Below are 9,075 nucleotides of genomic sequence, written 5' to 3'. Positions count from 1 at the left end.
ACCCCCCCCCCCCCCCACCCCCCCCCCCCCCCACCCCCCCCCCCCCCCACCCCCCCCCCCCCCCACCCCCCCCCCCCCCCACCCCCCCCCCCCCCCACCCCCCCCCCCCCCCACCCCCCCCCCCCCCCACCCCCCCCCCCCCCCACCCCCCCCCCCCCCCACCCCCCCCCCCCCCCACCCCCCCCCCCCCCCACCCCCCCCCCCCCCCACCCCCCCCCCCCCCCACCCCCCCCCCCCCCCACCCCCCCCCCCCCCCACCCCCCCCCCCCCCCACCCCCCCCCCCCCCCACCCCCCCCCCCCCCCACCCCCCCCCCCCCCCACCCCCCCCCCCCCCCACCCCCCCCCCCCCCCACCCCCCCCCCCCCCCACCCCCCCCCCCCCCCACCCCCCCCCCCCCCCACCCCCCCCCCCCCCCACCCCCCCCCCCCCCCACCCCCCCCCCCCCCCACCCCCCCCCCCCCCCACCCCCCCCCCCCCCCACCCCCCCCCCCCCCCACCCCCCCCCCCCCCCACCCCCCCCCCCCCCCACCCCCCCCCCCCCCCACCCCCCCCCCCCCCCACCCCCCCCCCCCCCCACCCCCCCCCCCCCCCACCCCCCCCCCCCCCCACCCCCCCCCCCCCCCACCCCCCCCCCCCCCCACCCCCCCCCCCCCCCACCCCCCCCCCCCCCCACCCCCCCCCCCCCCCACCCCCCCCCCCCCCCACCCCCCCCCCCCCCCACCCCCCCCCCCCCCCACCCCCCCCCCCCCCCACCCCCCCCCCCCCCCACCCCCCCCCCCCCCCACCCCCCCCCCCCCCCACCCCCCCCCCCCCCCACCCCCCCCCCCCCCCACCCCCCCCCCCCCCCACCCCCCCCCCCCCCCACCCCCCCCCCCCCCCACCCCCCCCCCCCCCCACCCCCCCCCCCCCCCACCCCCCCCCCCCCCCACCCCCCCCCCCCCCCACCCCCCCCCCCCCCCACCCCCCCCCCCCCCCACCCCCCCCCCCCCCCACCCCCCCCCCCCCCCACCCCCCCCCCCCCCCACCCCCCCCCCCCCCCACCCCCCCCCCCCCCCACCCCCCCCCCCCCCCACCCCCCCCCCCCCCCACCCCCCCCCCCCCCCACCCCCCCCCCCCCCCACCCCCCCCCCCCCCCACCCCCCCCCCCCCCCACCCCCCCCCCCCCCCACCCCCCCCCCCCCCCACCCCCCCCCCCCCCCACCCCCCCCCCCCCCCACCCCCCCCCCCCCCCACCCCCCCCCCCCCCCACCCCCCCCCCCCCCCACCCCCCCCCCCCCCCACCCCCCCCCCCCCCCACCCCCCCCCCCCCCCACCCCCCCCCCCCCCCACCCCCCCCCCCCCCCACCCCCCCCCCCCCCCACCCCCCCCCCCCCCCACCCCCCCCCCCCCCCACCCCCCCCCCCCCCCACCCCCCCCCCCCCCCACCCCCCCCCCCCCCCACCCCCCCCCCCCCCCACCCCCCCCCCCCCCCACCCCCCCCCCCCCCCACCCCCCCCCCCCCCCACCCCCCCCCCCCCCCACCCCCCCCCCCCCCCACCCCCCCCTCCCCCCACCCCCCCCACCACCCCCCACCACCCCCCCCCCCCCACCCCGCCCCACCCACCCACCCACACACCCACCCCCCCCCCACCCCCCACCACACCCCCCCCCCACACTCCCCCCCCCCAACCCCCCCCCCCCCCCACATGCCCCCCCCCCCAACACCCCCCCCCCCCCCACCCCCACCCCCGCCGACCCCCCCCCCCCCCCGCCCCCCCCCCCCCCCCCCCCCCCCCCTCACCCCCCCCGCCCCCCACCCCCCCCCCCCCACCCTGCCAGCATCATGCTGGCAGGGGATGATGGGAACTGTAGTCCATGACATCTGGAGGGCCGTGAGTTTGACACCGATGTCTTACAATGATCTCTGGTGCCACTGAAATGTTTCACTGTGAATTTTAACACCATTAAACGCCTTAGTGGTTATCTTTCTTACATGGCAGGACAGGAGGAGGATTGTTTTCAAAATATATGTCATAAAGTGGATCAACTGTGGGAGTTGCTTTTTGCAGTGCCACCAGACACAAACACAACTCTCAATGGGCTTCAGTGTCCAGCCTGCTATTCCTTGGGGGCAAATAATTGCCAGGCAACGACATCAGTCCCCTGCGTTGGTGAGGAGACTCGATGCCTCAATGGATCTGGTTTTGCCAAAATATGTGAGTAGAGTTGCTTTGTTATCTGTGAAGATAGGTATGTCTTTTGGACCATGGATAGATGTGTCTTTTGGATAGATGTGTGACCTGGGCAGATTAGAGAGCTGGGTCAAAGCTAACAAAATGATTTTCAACAGAGATAAATGTAAGATACTTCGCTTAGGCAGAAAAAAAATGAAATGCACAGATGTAGGATCGGTGACACCTGGTGTGGAGAAAGAGTTGGCTTCCTGCCATGCCTCAATCAAGAAAACATGGGTTGGGACTTTGTTAGTGCACGCAAAAATTCAGAAACAAACAAGTTTCAAATGAAATATAATTTTGGGGTTTATTGAGGTCTGCACCTGCACCTGTAAGGCAAACAGTTAAAACAATAGAACTTTAAAACAATCCAGTAGTGTAATTTTGCAGACAAATATAAGCAGAGACTAAACACAGTTAAATCAACTGGCAGAGATTAACAACGTACAAAATTACTCAAGATAACAGGCAGAGTTTTCTCACATAGCAACAGCTAGAATAAAGAAAGATAGCTAGAGATAGAGAGAATGCTAAACAAAGTACTGAAAGGCAATTATATGGAAAATGATTGGTCAGCTGACGTAAATGGACCAATAATTCTTCCATAGAGAATTGCTGAGTCAGCTTGGCAAAACCATTGCTGCTAACTGGTGTTAATTTAACAATTAGTCATTAGAGTCAGAAAGAACATAATTTACAGCTGGGGCTCTTACATCTAGCCAGAGCAACTAAAAATGAGAGAAATTTAAAGTGACATGGCAATTTGGACCCCCTGAACCAACCTTCACTAAACTTGGGGAGAATCATCAGGACAGTCTCTGGATGATATCCTGAAAGTTTGGTGCCATTAACTTAAAAATTTCGCCCCCTGCAGGCCAAAATGTGTAAAACACCAAAAATACAAAAAAATTAAAACAGACCCGAATTTTTTGGATTTACCTAAATTTTCAGGCACATCCGAATCGGCTATGAATCGGATTCGGGCATACAGATCATGTTATGCCCTAAAACATCTGAATCCAAAATTTACTGAATTTTTTGGGTATTCACCATCCCTACTTGCTACATCTTCAATATGTCATCCCTTCAAATATTTAAACGTCACCCCTTAACCTTCTCTTCTCTAGACTAAACATACCTAGCTCCCTATGATGATCCTCATAGGTTATGGATTTCAGATCTTTTACCATTTTGGTTACTCTCTTCTGGACTTGTTCCAATTTGTCAATGTCCTTTGTGAATTGTGGCACCCAGAGCTGGACACAGTGTTCCAGGTGATGTCTGACCAATGCAGAATAGAGCGGTACTGTTACGTCCCTTGATCTGGATACTACACTCCCATTGATGCAGCCCAGAATTACACTGACTTTCTTAGCTACCACATCACACTAATGTTCAGTTTGTTGTCTACCAAGACTCCCCGGTCCCTTTCACATGTACTGTTGTAATAGACTTTTCTCTGTGATATACCTCTAAAGATGCCAGCCACAGATGCAGGCAACTTGTTAAAAACAAGATCTACCAGACCATGGCCACCCAGCCCAGAAAATCCTACAGAACCTCCACCTCTTAAAATGAAGCCATTCTGCAACACACTTCAAGCAAGGGGCACACTTGGGTCAGAGGGAGGGAAGGGTTTTGTTGGGGACTCAGGAGGGAAGGGCTTTTTTGTCGGAGGGCTTTAAAAAAATGAGTTGGGCCATCTGAGGCCCAATTCGGTAATGGTGCTGAATCGGATGCTATTGATTCAGTTAGCTCCGATTCAGATGCCATTGATTCGGACCTGGCTCGGTCCAAATCTGCCTGAATCGGTGGCAATTCGGACTGAACTGTTGATTCGGCTGATCTAAATTGCCAACCCTAATAGCAAGTTTGTTTTCTGCTGCTCCAAATACTAGAACAAGGAGTAATGGGATCAAGGTATCGAAAATGAGATTTCACCTAAACATTACGAAGAAGTTCCTGACAGTAAAGGCTGTTTGACAGTGGAATATGCTGCCTCCTTCTTTGGAGTCTCCTTCTTTGGAGATATTTTTTTTAACCAGAGAATGAATGGCCATTTGTTGGAAATGCTTTGAATGTGTCTTCCTGCAAGCCTGGGGGCTGGACTCAATGACCCTTGTAGTCTCTTCTACCTCTATTATTGTCTCTTTAAAAAGATGAACTGTTCATGCAAGAAAACTCCAGTCAGATCATATTATGTGTATTATTTTAATATGTTTTTATTGTTCTAATCCTATTACGTTGCTTATTTGGCATCTCCTCCCATTGATTATATGGACTTATATTGTGTAATCTCCACTCAAAGGCCCTTTCTGCACGGGCATAATACAGCGACCCAGAGATGGCAAAAACACCATCCCTGGGCTGCTGTTTGCACAGGAGGTGCTGCTACATTGCAGCAGCACCATCCTGGCCGCCCGGGAGTGGCGTGAAGCTGCCCCTGTTAACCTCGCTAAATAAGCGAGGTTTTTCCAAAGCACCATCTTCCCGTTGGCGCGGTGCAATTAGCACCGGCGGAAAGATGCTGCTTTCCCCCTCCCCTCCACTCACCGTCCCATCCAGCATCCCTCTGGAGGGCTGCAGAGACCTGCCCACACCTCCAGGGGTCAGAGGGCAGTGTGGACGGGTCCCTGCAGCCTTCCAGAGTGACACTGGATGGGACAGTGAGTGGAGGGGGTGACCAGGGCGGCTCCGTATGGAGCCACTTCTCTGGCTGAGGGGAAAGTCAGGGCTGCTCGCACACTAGCGTGCAAACGGTCCCCCCGCCTCCACCTGCATGATTCATGCCAATGGAGGTGCATTTCCACCCATATGTGGAAAGGGCCTAAATCTCAGTGAGCAAGGCAGGCTATAAATAAATGTAACATGACCACACAGGAAGAGAAGGGGAATTCTTAACCCTTCTACTGCCTCTTAGATAATCACAACAGGCCTTCCCGTGCTAATTTTAATGGAGGAAAGATGAGTTGTTCAAGGAGAAACAAGTGAGTTGATCAGGTAACAGCAGTTCCTTCCACATGAGGGGCAAAGGCCCAGTGATTTATACTCAGCAGTGGATCTCAGGGAAGGGCTTCTAAAAGCTCAGTGGCCAAATTCCAGATGTACAGGACCAGAATCAGATCTTTTGGCATGTCTAAATTCCTAATGCCCTAGAGATGTAGAAACACATTCTTGTTTACATTGGGTGGAGGAGTTCTCCTGCTCTGGAATTTGGAAATGACCTAGTTTATTAAAACTATCTCTCCTCAATCCCACCTAGCACATCTCCATGGCTTATATGGGGGGTGGCATCCAAATAAATGGGCAAGGAGCCTGCTAAAACGCTGAACAAAAAATAGAGCAAGCAAGCGTGACAATCATTCTCCATCCCTCCTGACTCTGATAAAATTTGTCTAGGCTCTAGAAAAACTCTTTGGTTTTGTGAGTTGAGTTTTTCAGCTGGATCCTCAGGAAGACACGCGTCCCTCACATAAAAAGACATTTCCCCAGCCTTTCCCTCTGCGTATTAGCTACTTCTTGCAAAAGATTGACTAGATAGAAAATTCAGGACATTGGAGAAGGGAGGTGTTCAGGAGGAAGAAATCCACCACTTGAGGGGAAATTTTTGACTTCAGGAGCCTGATAATATTATTGACACTCTCTTCACCACTAAGATCCCACTATGTAACTTCTGTGAATGCTGTTGCTCCCCGCCCCTCCACCCCATACAGATATTGGTTTTTGGCCTATTTCACGAAACTTTGCTGTCCAGGGCTGCGCTACGCCAAACTTATGCACCTTTCCACCAGCGCCAGTAGGACTATCCAGCAAACAAATGGTATTCAACGTGACTACACTGGCGTGTGGCGATGCCACCAGGATCAAGAGCAGCCAGCCCTTGCCGGGCAAATAGGAAATTATGAAGCTGTCTCCCTGCAGATTCCACCATTTCTGGGAGCAGAGAAGGAAGTTGGAGACTGTGGTTGAAGCACGGGGGGGTCAGGACTCCTGGCTTTGTTTACTGCAAGGGGAGAGGTGAATGTGTTGCCAGAAATGGCAAAGGAAACTGATGCAAAAATGTAGCGGCTTTTGATACAGGAAATCAGATTTACGGGATAAAATTTCACGGAACTGTAATCAAAATAAATCGATATTTGCAAACAATATCAATGTTCATTGTGTGCCTTTATGAAATGAACAGTCTGTTCAAGGAGACAATGGTGTTTCAAAAAATCACTTTCATATAATTTTTGAGTGGGGTGCCAACATTATTACAAAGAAAGGAAGACTGAAGGGAGCCACATGGGGGTATAACCCCAGACCTCAGGAACCGGAAAACAAAGGTTCCAGACAGAATTATCTGCTCAGGTATCGTTTCATCCCAAGCACATCCAGCACGGAAGAGCTGAAGCATGCAATCATCGAGGCTAATACTGAACCTTTACAATGCTACGAAATGTGGGTTAAAGGGATTTGGGCACAGTGCTGGAATGGGAAACCTAATGTTCTGTGACCGGGGCGTAGGATGCAGTAATTCTCAGACACCATCCACAGTCCTCTTCAGCAGTGGTAGAGTCAAGGAATGTTAGCCCCTGGTCTGAATTGCCTGGAGTGGGGAGGGACATTAAGAAGGTAATATATACTGCAAGGAGGGGTCTGGCCAGCTTCGAAATCCAGCATTGCTGCTCTTCATAAAAACCACAAAAGCAGCACTATACCATGCTACTCAAAGGTAATAATTAGTGCACAGATTTATTCTACAGGAGTCCAAAGCAGAAAAAGTTACACAAATATATACAAGACCCTAACGGATAAGAGAAGTACTGTTACAATCCATGTAAACGATATATCAAACATAATCAATCTAATTGCTGTGAAATGGGGAATTGTTATGAAGTTTATTTCTGTTTCATGGCAATTAGATAAATTACGTTTGATATCTGCTGTCCGGGCCCTGCGGGACCTTAATGACCTTCCAACTGTCCGGGCCCTGCGGGACCTTAATGAATTCCGCAGGGCCTGTAAGACTGAGTTATTCCGCCGGGCTTTTGGAGAGCCCAGCCGCTGATAGGGGTGCCCAGAAACAGCTACAACCCGCTGTTCCCTTTGTAGGAGTTTTAATAGCGGGACGCCATCTTTATTTTAATTGATACAGAAATTGGATGCTGCTTTTAAATTGTTTTAATATTTATTGTTTTATCACTGTTGTAAACCGCCCTGAGCCCTTCGGGGGAGGGCGGTATAAAAGTAGAATAATAAATAAATAAAAATAAATAAATATATCATTTGTATAGATTGCGCAGTTTGGAGACACAGGTGTACGCAAAGTAATATTGCTTCACTAATCAGTCAGGGTCTTGTTCTTGAATATATTTATGTCGCTTTTTCTACTTTGCTCTCTTGTAGAATAAATCTCTGCACTAATTGTTAACTTCTGAGTAGCTTGGCATAGTGTTGCTTTTGTGGTTTTTGTACTTTTTCACTATACTACTGTGCTGTAGCTATTGTTGATTGCTGCTCTTTGGACAATTGCCAGATGGGAGGACAGATGTAGAATTTGCCCTATAGTTTTATCCTTGGGTTATAACATGTGATTCCCTCTGTAACCCAGGCACCAGATCTCACAGGTCCCCTCACTGAATGTTGACTATCGGTTGATTGATTGATTGATTGATTGATTGATTGATTGATTGATTGATTTAATTGTTTAGATTTGTATACCCACCCCATCCCCAAGGGGCTCTGGGCGGTGCACAACAAAGTCAATGTATATACAATTGATAACAAGAGATCACAATAAGTGACCACATAAACAATTATTACATTTACTAAAATCCATTAAAATCCATTAAAACAGTGGTCAATACAATTATAACTGGCGTCCCATAACCCAATTTATTAAAAAGCCTCCCCAAAAGGGGGGGAACAGCCGGACTCCTCCCTAGGAAGGTAACATAGATGTAGACAAAATTAGGGTGGTAAAAAGTAAGGGGGGGCACCATGCTCAGCGACTGGACACTCCAAAGGCCCGGTGGAACAACTAAGTCTTGCAGGCCCTGTGGAATTCACCAAGGTCCCGCAAGGCCCAGACAGCTGGAGGAAGAGTGTTCCACCAGGCTGGGGCCAGGGCCGTAAAGGCCCTGGCCCATGTGGAGGCCAGCCGCATCATTGAGGGGCCAGGAACCACCAGCAAATTGGCCTCTGCTGAACCCAGAGGCTGAGTAGGGGCATATGGGGTAATGCGGTCTCTAAGGTACAAGGGTCCCAGGCCGCGTAAGGCGTTAAAGGTCAAAACCCACACCTTGAAGATGATTCGGAATTCCACGGGGAGTGCTGCCTGCCATTCACTCTGGGTTCTAGTGTTTGTGTGAGAGGGGCCAGAGTAACCTCTCTTCACCTCCCCCAGCAACTCCCTCTCATCAGAGTGTACCTTCTTATATCATGAAACGTATGGTGTGAGCAACTCAGAATGGCATGATGTAATGTCTATTTTTTTCTAGAAGTTTCATGCCAGCATGCCAGTCTTTTCCCCACTCTCCCCTCCCCTGTGTCTGCCTATGACAGTGATGGCGAACCTTTTAGAGACCGAGTGCCAGGGGCGGAGAGAGGGAAAACTGCACCTGGGGCACATGTGAGCCCTGTGTCCCTTTCATGCCCCACCCTGCCCTGGAATGCCCCCGGGAATGTTCCGAAACACCCCCACCTGCCCCCAAAACACCCTCTCAATACCTCTTTAGGGGCATGGACCCAGTACGCCGTGCACCCCTCGCCCCCTTGGGACTATGCCACTGCCAAGTGCCAAACTGGGGCGACAGCTCGCGTGCCCACAAAGAGGGCTTTGAGTGCCACCTCTGGCACCCGTGCCATAGGTTCGCCACC

The 9,075-nt window shown here is 54.5% G+C and overlaps 1 long non-coding RNA gene across 1 annotated transcript; it reads left to right on the top strand.

Moving 5' to 3' along the window:
• The first annotated feature begins 2,041 nt into the window (after positions 1–2,041).
• LOC125435740 lies at positions 2,042–6,360 on the top strand. Its single transcript, XR_007244910.1, has 2 exons — positions 2,042–2,196; positions 5,928–6,360. It is a non-coding gene; the product is annotated as an uncharacterized LOC125435740 (long non-coding RNA).
• Positions 6,361–9,075: the final 2,715 nt, after the last annotated feature.

The sequence above is a fragment of the Sphaerodactylus townsendi genome, linkage group LG06 (assembly GCF_021028975.2).
Source record: "Sphaerodactylus townsendi isolate TG3544 linkage group LG06, MPM_Stown_v2.3, whole genome shotgun sequence".
Taxonomy (NCBI): Eukaryota; Metazoa; Chordata; class Lepidosauria; order Squamata; family Sphaerodactylidae; genus Sphaerodactylus; species Sphaerodactylus townsendi.
The sequence above is the reverse complement of the archived record's forward strand: the minus strand, read 5'-3'. Positions and strand labels throughout refer to the sequence as shown.